The sequence below is a fragment of the Sorex araneus genome, chromosome 1, assembly GCF_027595985.1.
Source record: "Sorex araneus isolate mSorAra2 chromosome 1, mSorAra2.pri, whole genome shotgun sequence".
Taxonomy (NCBI): domain Eukaryota; kingdom Metazoa; phylum Chordata; class Mammalia; order Eulipotyphla; family Soricidae; genus Sorex; species Sorex araneus.
The window spans coordinates 216399140-216412965 of NC_073302.1; positions in this window are offsets into that span (position 1 = coordinate 216399140).

The following is a 13826-nucleotide window of genomic DNA, read 5'->3' on the forward strand; positions in this document are numbered from 1 at the left end:
AAAACAATAATTGAAAAAATGAGAGTACAAAATAGTTATTAGAAACAAGTTGAGAGAGGTAAAAGAAGAGTCCTAAAATTCAGTATCAGGAGCTCTGAGAAAGAAGGAAGCCTCTTGAAAAATTTAAAGAAAACATGAAAAGATCTGAGCTATGATATAACCAGAGAACTCCTGTTATTTCATTGAAATAGCTTGTAGAGTATCTGTTTTCAGAGCAAGGCAGGGAGAATAGATGGAGATTCCTGCACCAAGATGGAAGCTCAGTGAACATGAATTTTCTCACAGAGTGGCAGCTGTGTGTGAAGACACTGGCCTCTGTACAGGGTAACAATCTACTGAAGATTTAGAAATTTAGTAGCCAAGAGCAGGGCCAATGAATTTTCCATCTAAAATGTGGAATATGAGATGACCTTTATTAAAAGAATCAGATTAAACTAATTTAGGAATATAGTTTTGCACCTCTAAGTTTAAGACAATATATATGTTGGGTGTTAATCAGGTTTACTTTTATCCTTTTTTGATATCCTGAGTTTCAAACTCCATTTAACACATTAAGCATTTATGCAGTTAGTATATATTTCACTTTGAGCAACTGTTTGTATTCCCCAGAAACCTTTGGCAGCAGGGACAGTATCAGACTAAAATTAAGTTCTGTTAATCAAGTGACCACGCACAAATATTTCACAAAACAATATAAATTTTACTGACAGCTAAATTTTACTGTCAGCTAAACTTGTCAGGAAATGTATTGTATTTTGCAAATAAAATGTAATCTGCAAGCTGTGATGTATGATAACATTCGGCTTGTGCTTTCAGCCTTGCTGAAGGGAATTTAGTTTACCTTAAAGTAATGTCCTTTCTGTATGGACACAGGTAGACAGTTAATATTATGCTTTGTTACTTGGGAGTTGATTGACTCCAATAATATTTACTCCTGGGCATCTGCTTTCTCGACTCAGTTGCCCTTAGTTCCTAGCACCCCAAAAGCAGAGTCCGAAGAGGGATGGAATGGATCCAGGGCAAGCTATGAGCTACCCTGGCATCAAAATGGGCCAGGCCAAAGCACCACAATATTCAACTATAAGTTGAGAGCATGGTCATAGACAAATGCTGTCATGATCCACAAGTAATGAGACTAGGACCCTGCTGGGATTAGGAAGACTAACCTGGCCTGAGGACTGTGGTCTCGAATATACAGTGAGATGTCCTCAGAAAGAAATAAAATTTAAGTCTGATATCTCTTACTGTGCTCATGCAGAATGACATCACTAGAAATATTAGAAGTAAATTTACTACAACTAGTTAAGTGGATTACTAGCTGAGGAAGGAAGAAAGTGGCATACCCTTGTTTAGATCCCACCCTTGAGCAGATCGCCTAGTAATCCGGAGTAATCTCTTTGATGAGATTTTGTTAATCTCCTGGAGAAATGGTCTCACCCCTCTTTGTTGATTTGTTAATGTTCAACCCACCTTTGTGTCACCACCCTATGTGATTGCTATATAAACTAAGACTGTAAGAGAAGTAGAGAGAGAGGCAAGACAGAAGCAGCAGAGAAGACACAGAGGAGAGAAGGCACAGAAGTGGAGGAGAAGACAAAGAGGCAGAGGTAAGACAGAAGCAAGGAAAGAGACAGAATCAGAGAGAAGACACAGAGGCAAGAGGGAAGACACCGAAGCAGAGAGAAGACACAGAAGCAGAGACAGAGAGAGGTCGGAAGGGACCAGAGGAGAAACTGCAGACACAGAGACAGAGACAGAGATAGACAGACAGAAGAGAGCACAGCAGCACACACAGAAGCAGAGCACAAGGAGGAGCCATCCCAATCCCATCCATACACAGTGGCTCGAGAGCACTGAACGTGAGTGGTGAGAGAGACAGCACCTCCCTGAGAGCCCTCAAAGACACACATCACATCACGCCCTCCCTCGAGTGCGCATGCCTTTGTATTTTTTACAGCTGGTGTCCCTGGGTGGGCAAGGCTGAAAAAACAAACCCAATGTTACCTATACTATATCATAAACGTATATAACTAATTAAATTACTATTATTTTTTAAAAGTTCTTATAGGAAAAAATAACAATCTTCCACTTCACACAAGCTCAAATAAACTCACAGGTTTATCTGTAGGAATTTTAATGAAAACTATTTAATGTTACTATATATGTATTTTAATGAGGACACACAAAAGGCATCTAAGATTGAGTATAAAACTAGAAATAACAAACAACATGTTTATACTGTTCATAAAATTTTCAATTTTTATATTAAATGCTTCTAAAAAATTATGGTTCTGGGAATTAACTTCAGGATCTCAAAAACAGCACAATTTGTTCTAATCCCTGAGCCACATTCCAGTCCTTAATGATATCCTTCAGATGCATAGCTCATAAAATATTATTCTTTAACTATTTCTGTTGTTTATGTTCAACTGACATATTTTGTTCAACTGACATATTTCAAGTATGCCAACATAAAGATTATATTTTTATAATTTTAGAGATGTTTTAGAGTACAATAGTATTAATAAAAGCATGAAAAAGTTTGTGATAATTTTTATTTTTTAATTGAGTCACTGTGAGATACATAGTTACAAAGCTGTTCGTGATCAGGTTTCAATTATACAATGATCCAACATTTATCACTCCACCAGCCAAAATTTTTTTTAAAAAGAATCATGAGGAGCTGGAGCGATAGCACAGCGGGTAGGGCAGTTTGCCTTGCACGCAGTAGACCCGGGTTCGATTCCCAGCATCCCATATGGCTCCCTGAGCACCACCAGGAGTGATTCCTGAGTGCAGAGCCAGGAGTAACCTCTGTGCATGGCTGGGTGTGACCCAAAAAGCAAAAAAAAAAAAAAGAATCATGAGTTGTCGGAGCATATAAATAACAGCAAGGAGAAAGATTTCAAAATTTGCCCAAAGTTGGCAATTTATGTTGTAAATACTCGTTACCAGTGTTTTCAATTAGAAAATCTAGTAGGAAGGGGAAAAGTTAATCGGAAAAAACTACAGGCTAAATGATATAGTCTGTCTGTTATTAAATTATAATAACAATAAATACACATTCAGATAGATTATTATAAGTATATCTCATTATTCAAAATGTTTGAAAATTTAGATATATGATTCTCCCAATGTCTCAGTGTCTTTTTTGTTTGTTTATTTGGTTTATGCAGTATACCTGGCTCTGCAGGGCTTATTCCTGGCTGTGTTCGGGGTCTCTCCTGGAAGTGCTTAGAGAACTGTATGCAGTGGCAGGGATCGAATCTGGGTCAACTGCATACAAAACAACTGTTGCACTATCTCTCCAGCCCCAGACAAATAATTTTAGTGTGATTCTGGATTAATTTTTCTATATTTATGTTTGGGGCTGGAGCAATAGCACAGCAGGTAGGGCATTTGTCTTGCACGTGGCTGACCCAGGTTCAATTCTTCTGCCCCTTTTGGAGAGCCCAGCAAGCTACTGAGAGTATCCTGCCCACATGGCAGAGTCTGGCAAGCTCCCCGTGGTGTATTCAATATGCCAAAAACAGTAACAAGTCTCACAATGGAGACATTACTGGTGCTGCTCGAGCAAATTGATTAACAACGGGATGACAATGACCGTAATATTTATGTTTTAATAAATTTGATTGACATTATTGATATTCAAGATAATTTGTTTAAGGTGAGCAATTTTTCTTATTTCTTTATAATATGTTACTATACAACAATTATCACTGAAGTATCAATATTCTTCCACTACAAGCATTATCCCCTTCATCCTTCTGACCTGAATAATTCAGTTCTGAGGTAATATTTCAAAGTTTTGTTAACGAATTGTTCATTTACATAATTGTTAATAGATCTAAAGCTATTCTATAAACAAATTTTTAAAATTAGGTTTTGGCCTTATAGTAAAGATTGACTTTAGTAGTTATTTTTTTATCTTAAAAGCATTCTCCTTTTGCTATACAGCTACTGTGAGAGAAAGACTTATGAATGAAGAGATATCACAGGGATTAACTGGTTTCTTTGAACACCACCAAACTTGTTGGAACTCAACTCTACCTTTCAAATTAAAAAACAAAATCAACCCTTACACTTTAAAAAAAAGTCACATGAAATTCAGTATTATCCTAGTCTATAACATCTGGTTTTGTTGCATTTATGTTTCTTTCCTCTTAAGATATTTCAAATAAGCATGCTATCTATTTTGCCTAACTCTTATTTTATTGACTTGGATTTAAATTTCAGCAATTGTATCCTTCACAAATCTGAAAAACAGCATTCATACTGTCCTCAAAGATTGTGTATATGTATTTTAATATTTCAAATTTAATTAGCTACCAATAAAATACTAGTAAAATATATAAATAATATTTCCCTCTCTTTGTGGAGAACAGAGGTCTATTTATTACAAGTTATTAATTATATTTAAATAAGTATTATATATGCTGTTCATTGCACATTTAAATTTTCCTGAATAAGAACAATGCAGGAACTGAAAAGCAATATTTACTCAGCCTGAGCCCTTACAGAATAGATTAATATAGCTCTTGATTATATTTTGTTACAAATATATATTAAAAACCCAAACACAAACAAAATCATGAAATGAAGCCAGGATATGGTAAATTCACATTTGGAGGTTTACAATTCTAATTAAAATAGAGACTACATTTGAGGCCAGAGTGATAGTACAGCAGGTAGGGCACATACCTTATACATGGGTGAAATGGTTTTGATCCCTGGCACACCATATGGCCCCCTAGCACCACCAGGAGTGAACCCTGAGCATAGAGACAGGACTGAGTGTTGAGCACCACTGGTATAAAACAAGAAGACAAAACAAAAACTACAAAAACTTGGAATAAACAACATTTAATATGTTTACATTCACAAAAGATATTTAACTTGATGAGAGAACAAATAACTATTGTAGTGTAATAGTTAAATATAGTAATAGTTAATAGCTATGTGCACCTGGGTCGAGAACTTAACATGAGTAACCCACTTTGTGCCAGAACTGCACAGGAGGAAGAAAGTAGCATGGAATGCCTTCAAGAGCGTCTAAGAATTGGTTAAGGGGACGAAGGATCTCCGACTCCGGGCACATCTTTTCAATTTCCCCATTCTTCCTGCTCTAACGTAGGCCTCAGAGACCTGAGCCCTTCTCAAACAGGATGAGAACACTATTCGGGTATTCCAAAGAGGAATTGAAAGATCTATGCTAGGAGTATTACATCTCATTCAAGTGAGAGAAGGAATCCAGAGTTCCGACCTCTGTTGATGGTCAAGAATCAGGGATGCTGTCTTGCTTGCCAAGGCATCAAAAATCAGATGGGTCATACACATAATTTGATTCAGAGATGACCTCTGGACTAGAGCTGTTACCGACTGGATTCCATAAGACTTCAAAAGACCGCATGGCTGCCCACCAATGAGATGGTCAGACTTCTTTGTCAAAATCCTGAATGAACGGTTTGAGGCTCTTCGTGTTTCTGGAGCAAGCAGATATCATTGGGCCACACTAGCATACACTAGAACAGAGACAAATGGAGACATTACTGGAGCCCGCTTGAGCAAATCAAAGATCAACAGGAAGACACGTGATACAATATTTAAAATAGTTAAAACTTCTCTAGTCAGTAGGTACTTAGGTTAAAAATACATACAATTGAGTTCTGAGAATTACATATTTTTACTTATTTCTTTTTTTTAATTTATTTTATTGAATCACCATGTGGAAAGTTACAAAGTTCTCAAGCTTATGTCTCAATTATACAATGCTAAAACACCCGTCCTTTCACCAGTGCCCATATTCCACCACCAAAAAATGAAAAAGAAAAAAAAGAAAAAAAAACAGTATACCTCCCACCCCCCAGCCCCCAACTCCCCACTCCCCTTCTGCAAGACTTGTACAGCACCTGGTCCAGACAAGGTCAGACCTGAACACCTGGAGAATCTGCTGCCAGTACTCATCAATACACTGACTCGGCTCTTCACATGCTACCTGTCCCTATGCAAGGTTTCGTCCCAATGGAAAACGCATTGTTTTCTGTACTGTTGTACAAGAAGGGAAACATCCATGACATCAGCAACTATAACCCAATCTGCCTGTTGTCCATCATCTACAAGTTGTTCACTCGAGTCATCATGAATAGAATAGGTAGAACACTAGATGGAGGACAACTTTGTGAGCAAGCTGGGCTCCAAAAAGCATTCAGCATGATTAACCATATCCACATGGTGACCAAGCTCATTGAAGTTTTGTGAGAGTTCAAGATGCCGCTCTGTCTAACATTCATTGATTTAAAGAAGGCCTTTGATTCTGTTGAGACTGAAGCGGTCATCGAAGCCCTAGCCAAACAGGGTGTTCAAACTCAGTACATAAAGATCCTCCATGATCTGTATTACGGATTCACCACCAGGATTTCACCATTCTACAAGGAAGTGATTATTGACTTCCTTGTAGAATGTAAAGAGAGGTGTCTGCCAGGGTGATACCATTTCTCCAAAACTCATCAGTGCTACCTTTGAGAATGTCATGCAATGACTAGAATGGGAAAGAATGGGAGTAAAGATAGATGGTAGGCAACTACACCACCTCTGCTTTGCTGATGACATTGTTCTAATAACACCAAACAATAGCCAAGTAGCACAAATGCTGGCCAACTTTGACCACGAGTGTGGAAATGTCAAACTGTAGCTGAATCTCACCAAAACAATGTTCATGAAATACAAACTATTACCTGACTCCCCATTTGCTCTCAATGGAATGAACATCTCCGAATGCAGCAGCTATGTGTACCTGGGCTGAGAACTCAACATTGAGGAACGACTTGGCACCAGAACTGCACAGGACGAAGAGAGCAGTATTGAATGCCTTCAATAGGGTCAAAGAAGTTGTTAAGACAACGAAGAATCTCCAGTTCTGGGCACATATTTTTGACTCCACCTTTCTTCCTGCACTAACATATGCCTCAGAGACCTGAGCCCTTTGAAAACAGGACAAGAATGCTATTCAGGTATCCCAAAGAGGAATTGAAAAAGCTATGCTTTGAGTATCACTTATCAATCAAGCGAGAGAAGAAATCTGGAGTTCCGACTCCTGTTGATGATCAAGAATCAGGGACGCTGTCTTGTTTGCCAAGGGCCGGACACGTACTGCGATTTAGAGATGACCCCTGGACTAGAGCTGTTTCTGACTGGATTCTACGGGACATCAAAAGACCACCTCGCTGCCTATCAACAAGATGGTCAGTCTTCTTCATCAAAACTCTGATCGAACGGTTTGAAGTTCTCCATGTTTATGGAGTGAGCAAATACCATTGGGCTACATTAGCACACCACAGGAATGAATGGAGATGTTACTGGCGCCCGCTGGAACAAATCCAAGATCAATGCATTGACAAGTGATACAAGTGATACAAACAGTTTAATAATCTAAATAACTACCAGTTAATATGTAAATACTTATGACAGAGACATGGCAAGCGCTTTACAACCATCATATTATCAAATCCTTATGGAAATCAGTTAAGCAGTCTATACAACTCAAAAACTTTAAAAGAATAACTTCCTTATCAGGGAGATTAGAAAGAAGAAGCACAATAGCCTGTTTTTAAAATTAGAACATCCATTATAACTAAAATCAGTGAGGTTTTCTTAACCCTTTCAGAAGAAAAAATGGGAGCAATATATCAAAATATGCTCTGTCAAAGCCAGAACTCTCAATGACATTTTCTCTTGTAGCTGGAGGGATGAAGGATATAGTGCCAATGACAAATGGGGGCAATGCAACTGAGATAAGATTAATGAGGACAGACTTGCTTGAGGCCCTTTTCTGTCCTGCATTTCTTTTCACCTGGTATCATTATGACCTATCCCAAAGATAGCATAATCTTATCAAAAAGTGGACTCATTTTCGATTTCCATGGATACACAGTAGACTACCAGTGTCTTTTTTAGTTGCTAGTCTGAAACTTCACTGAAACCTTTTATGAATGCTGATGCTGAAATTTTGAAAAGATAGGAGATTGACTTTAAGCTATTAAATAATTTGGTTTAGCTTCACTGAAGCCAAACTGCAAGAACTCTAAAGTTTCATGTGGGTTTGTTCACTTCTATCTCGACATTGTACAGAAATATGATAGAAAACTTTGTTTAGAAATTATTGCACCCTGGGAACATATTAGTTGACCTACAAAAGTTTCTTCCATCACTTTGTGGTTTGTCATAACTGGAATTTGACAGACCTGTGTCTCAGTTTGTTAACAGAACCAGAAAATATTTATTAACACCATTTTAGAGCAACTGTGTGAGATCCCTATCAGGCAAGCATGTGCAGTGTTTCATAGGAAACTTCATTGTCTTTTTGCTATTCTGAAAATCATGTTAAGTATTGGGGGTCAAAGAACAGAGATGTTAAGAAAACATTACTTCTGGGTAACCATTGAAGTGAATGAAATACAAGTTTTAGTTTGAAGATCTTTTCTTTGGGTCATTCAGTTTCTTTAGGGCAAAAAATTTCTATCTGTATTCTGGGTCCGCTGGGGTGATTCAGCAATTTGCTTGGACAACAATCTTCCTTGAGGGTTGCTGTGGGGCCACGATTGTTCAAGATGCCTATATTCAGACTTGGCATCCTCTCTTCCTTCTGTGTTTGGAGATTTCAAGTCCCTGCTCCATTAATTTGACAAACTAAAACATTCTCTCTGCTCCCGCAGCACTGATGAGGAGAGCAGACATCTCATGCCTGAGGTTGGGAAGGACCCTGAAGTAAAAATCACTGCAAATAGACCCTCATCCAAGACTTCTTCATCTCTGGCTTACAAATTCTGTGATGACTTCAAGCTCTGAGACTAGTCAGATCCTGTCTTGAAGGTGTTTGCCACTTTAAGTACAAAAATGGAGCTTCCCTTACTCTAGATCAGTTACTACTTTTTCCTCTTCAAAATATTTGATGAAAATTTATCTTCATCCACTGTTTCCTATTCCCCTAGCTCCCCACTCATAATACTATTTGGGTTTTGATTTTAGTTTATTTTTGTTTAACTGTCATTTTCTAGATGTGTTAATTCCCATGTTTATTCCTAATAGTAAAAGAAAAATGAGGTAATGATTATGGAGTTTGTTAGAAGGCAGACATTCTCAATTTGGGGGAGCCTTTATTAACAAAAACTGTGATATTTTACTGCCTAATCATCATCAGTAGTGGACTAAACTGTACTTTAATTTTTGGACTAGGATAAAATAGACTAGGAAATTCAGGACATAATAGACATCAATAAAAGATCAAATTTCTTTTCAGAACTAAGGAAGAAAGAAGAGGGATTCTGATTATCTTTGAAGATAAGGATCTCAAACAATACCAAGTAAAGACTATGAGATTATTGTTCAATGGAGTAATAGTACTATTATTGCTGAAACACAAAATTTCACATAAATCTGAACCTCGCTGGTGAAAGAACAAAATAGTCGTATTTTGTGGTTGTCCACAAATTTATTTTTTTCTACCTTTATATATAAATTAAGCTATAATTTGTGAAGCAAATAACTTGAGAGATTCTGTTCTGTAATTAAGTAAATGTTAACTTACAAGTTCAAACTGTTTAACAATGTGGGTCACTACTGATAGATTTGATTTATATTTCAGATAACATGGTAAACTCTGATTCTACTAACAAGTTCTCAGTTTCCATAAGGACTAGGACCAGGACACAAATAATCACAAATAGAGAGTAATTGCCATATATACGGTGTGCTTGGACCAAATTGATGTTGAGATAGCACGTTCCTTGAATCAAAGACCACCCTGCTCCCAACACAGACTTATGGCCATCTGGAGCCAAGAAGTTACCAGGCTGCATCCCATGCTTTATCCCATCGACCCTTGATAGATAATAGAAGTCAGACCAAATGTACCAGTCCCACTGATCTTTGTTCCCTTTTTGCACCCAAGTCAAATTAAAAGTTCGTTTATTGTTTCCCAGGCCAGACTCTGCCCCAGCCTTGCGAGATGTTCATGGAGTCCCTCCTGAGTGGGCAATAAACTTCTATTCCTTCACTTGACTTGTTCTCTGTCCTTCTGTCTCTTTGTGCTGGGTGAGGTCTCCAATCTATCACCATAGAGAAAAACCACATGATTTCCTGGTATACACACCTCAATATCAAGTTATGTCATAGTCCCTAAACACTTACTTGATGTGAACTCTCTAATCAGAATTTAAATTCTTATGAATTTAAGTGCATCTAAAATTCAATATAATTAACTACTAATTAGTTTTGGAAACTGTGAAGAATTGCAATCTGTTTATTTTTAAGGATTACAGTTTCCATGCCCCAGGTCAGTGAACTACTTAAAGTTTTACTATTAGGACAGACCTTTAAATTTTCATAGAATTTAAGTTCCTTTGGCATATATAAAGTCCCCATTATAGTTCTTAAGGAACAGTTATTTACCTTAAATAAGTGTTATCAATAAAATGTTAATTATTTAGTGCATAAACATAATATTCTCTAGGATATTAAGAAATAAAGGTTCTAGAACATTTCACTAAAGCTACAAAAGAATTGGCATAGTAAATCAAATGTCAGATATAGAAAATATATTATTTTGTTAATTTGTAAGACAAATTGCTTCTATCTTTTTATATTAATTTTAATAAAGAGGCTCGAGTGATAGCACATTGCGTAGGGCATTTGTCTTGCACACAGCCAACCCGGGTTCAATTCCTTCATTCCTCTTGGAGAGCCTGACAAGCTACTGAGAGTATCCCACCCACACGGCAAGCTCCCCGTGGTATATTCAATATTCCAAAGACAGTAACAACAAATCTCACAATGAAGATCTTACTGGTGCCCACTCGAGCAAATCAATGAACAACTGGATGACAGTGCTACAGTGCTATAATAAAGAGGCAAAATAATCTATTAGGTTAATTCATGGTGGGTGGATTGACTCATATCATAAAGGTTCCATTGGGTTTCTATGTTAAACTAAATGCTTTTTCTTCAAAATCCATCTGATATATTTTTATGCACAATGCAATGAAAGATAAACTGAGATATGATATATTAACAGCTCTGGATCATTCAAGGATTTGATGTTGCAATGATTTTTTCATATTCTCATATTCTCATGATATGAATCAAGCATTACCAGTTCAGTACCATAAGGTAGTGAAATGAAGGTAAACTGGGAAATTTTAAGGAACTCATGACTTTTCCATAAAAACATCTCTAATGTGAAAATTCATTTGGTAACCAACAATATCTGTCTCCAGTATGTAGAATATTATCTGGTCTCCATAATTTCTCATCTCATTTACAATTTTGATTTTCAGATATTAACAATAATTCATAAATGATACATTAAAATTATTTTAAATTCACATTTAATTGTTCTCCCATTAAAATTTCTCTAGTGAAATATACATAACAAAAATATACATAAATTACTGAAGATAATCTATAGCATATATTATGACCAAATTTCTTGTATTTCCATAGTTTCTCTTTTAACCAAATGATACTTTACTTAATACCTGGTATAAATATGGGTACCAAGTTCATGGCCATTGATTTCTACTGTAAAATGAATCAACTTTCTGTTCCTAATCACGGAATCTTTGTTAATACAAAGTTTTAAAAAGTTGCCCATGTATTTCATTTCATATGATCAACTGAACCTTTAAAACATAAGCAATATGGGGGCTGGAGAGATAGCACAGCGGGTAGGGCGTTTCCCTTGCATGCGGCCGACCCGAGTTCAATTCCCAGCATCCCATATGGTCCCCTGAGCACCACCAGGGGTAATTCCTGAGTGCAGAGCCAGGAGTGGCCCCTGTGCATTGCCAGGTGTGACCCCCTCAAAAAAAAAGCAAAAAAAAAAATAAGCAATAGTTTTGTTGCATTAGATATGAATTGAAAATATCAATCTGCATTCTGTAGCACTGTCAAATCGTTGTTCATCAATTTACTCAAGCAGGCACCAGTAACGTCTTCAGTATGAGACTTGTTGCTGTTTTTGGCATACCAAATACGTCACATGTAGCTTGCCAGGCTCTGCTGTGCGGGCGAGATATTCTCAGTAGCTTGCCAGGCTCTCTGGGACAGAGAAATCAAACCCCGGGTTGGCCACATGCAAGGTGAATGCCCTACCTTCTGTGCTATCTCTCCAGTCCAATAATACATAAAATATATATTTTAGAAATTTTATTCATTTTTACTAAAACAGTATATAAAAAAACAGTAATGAGCTTCTTTTATGCCTAAACTGATGTTTCTAAATATTCTATGAAGAAAGATAACTCTTTAGGATTTATTAAATCAATGACAAGAGCACCACAATAAACTTTATGCTTGTATCTATCATTACTATTATTATGATTATAGTATCTACCTAAATATTTGACATCAAAGATTATCTTTCAACTGCATACTTCATTTTTGGTTTATTTGAGTTTTTTTTTTCTTTTTGGGTCACATCTGGCGATGCACAGGGGTTACTCCTGGCTTTGCACTCAGGAATTACTCCTGGCGGTGCTCGGGGGACCATATGGGATGCTGGGAATCAAACCTGGGTTGGCCGCATGCAGGGCAAATGCTGTGCTATCGCTCCAGCCCCTATTTGAGTTTCTTATACAAATAATCATGACTACCAAAATCTTTGTACCAGTTTGATCCCACTATACACTTGCTTTGAAAAGGACTCCTTTGAATCATGTGAACTATTTAATTTTTCAAAAACACCAAAATAATTACCAGTTTTCTCTATTGTAAAATGCATGGAAACTGAGTAATTAAAACAATGTTATCAACAATAAGAATTACATGATTTATAATAATTTAAAAATTTACTATAATATTGTCTTTTGTTTTGAAATATTTTTACATTAATAATTCCTGGCATACTTCTTTGATTCACTTTAATTTGTATAGCATGATTTTTGAAATGTAATTTTGTTTTACTACCACTGTTGATTCTTCCATCCCTCTCGAAAAGCCTGGCAAGTGACCGAGAGTAACCCACCCACAACGGCAGAACCTGGCAAGCTACTCGTGGCTTATTCGATATACCAAAAACAATAATAAAAAGTCTCACAATGGAGATGTCACTGGTGCCCGCTTGAGAAAATCAATGAACAGAGGATGACAGTGATATAGTGAAGTTTGTCTTAATATTCTGTATTATACTTACATGTTTAAAACACATTTCAAACAAAAATCAGCAAGTTAAGCATTCAGGAAAATTGAGTCTTTAGAGAAAAGATTTAACCTTTACCAATCTTCATCATTTTAATCATAAAATTATTTTCATTGTGTTCTGACTTAACCTTCCAACTTTAATTATTAGTATCTATCTATCTATCTATCTATCTATCTATCTATATTGTATTTTCATAAAAGTAGTTCACAATAGTCCATTACAGATAATACTAAAGCCCCAATCCCACCACCAAGCACCTTCCCACCACAGTAGGAGGGAAGTGTGTGAAGGTTGTTGTATTTCACTCTGGAGCCATTTTAGCCCATAGATAAGAGAATACAAGCAAGTATGTTAAAACCAAACAAATGTGTGCTACTTTTTATAAGTAAGTGAGATAGAGTGTAAGAAGCCCGGGCCATGTGCTCCAGAAAATTCTGCATCATTCTCTTCTAGGAGCTTTAGTTTATAGTCTCTGGATTACTTATTTAGTTTGGGAGAACTTATCCAATTGTCCTTTAGTGGCTAAGGACTTGCAGATAATCTCTAGGGCCTGCAGATTGGTGCCACTCAAGCCCTGCGTTGTTGAGGACCATGGGACTCCCAGGTGGTGGAGCTCCAGAGCATCAATTGT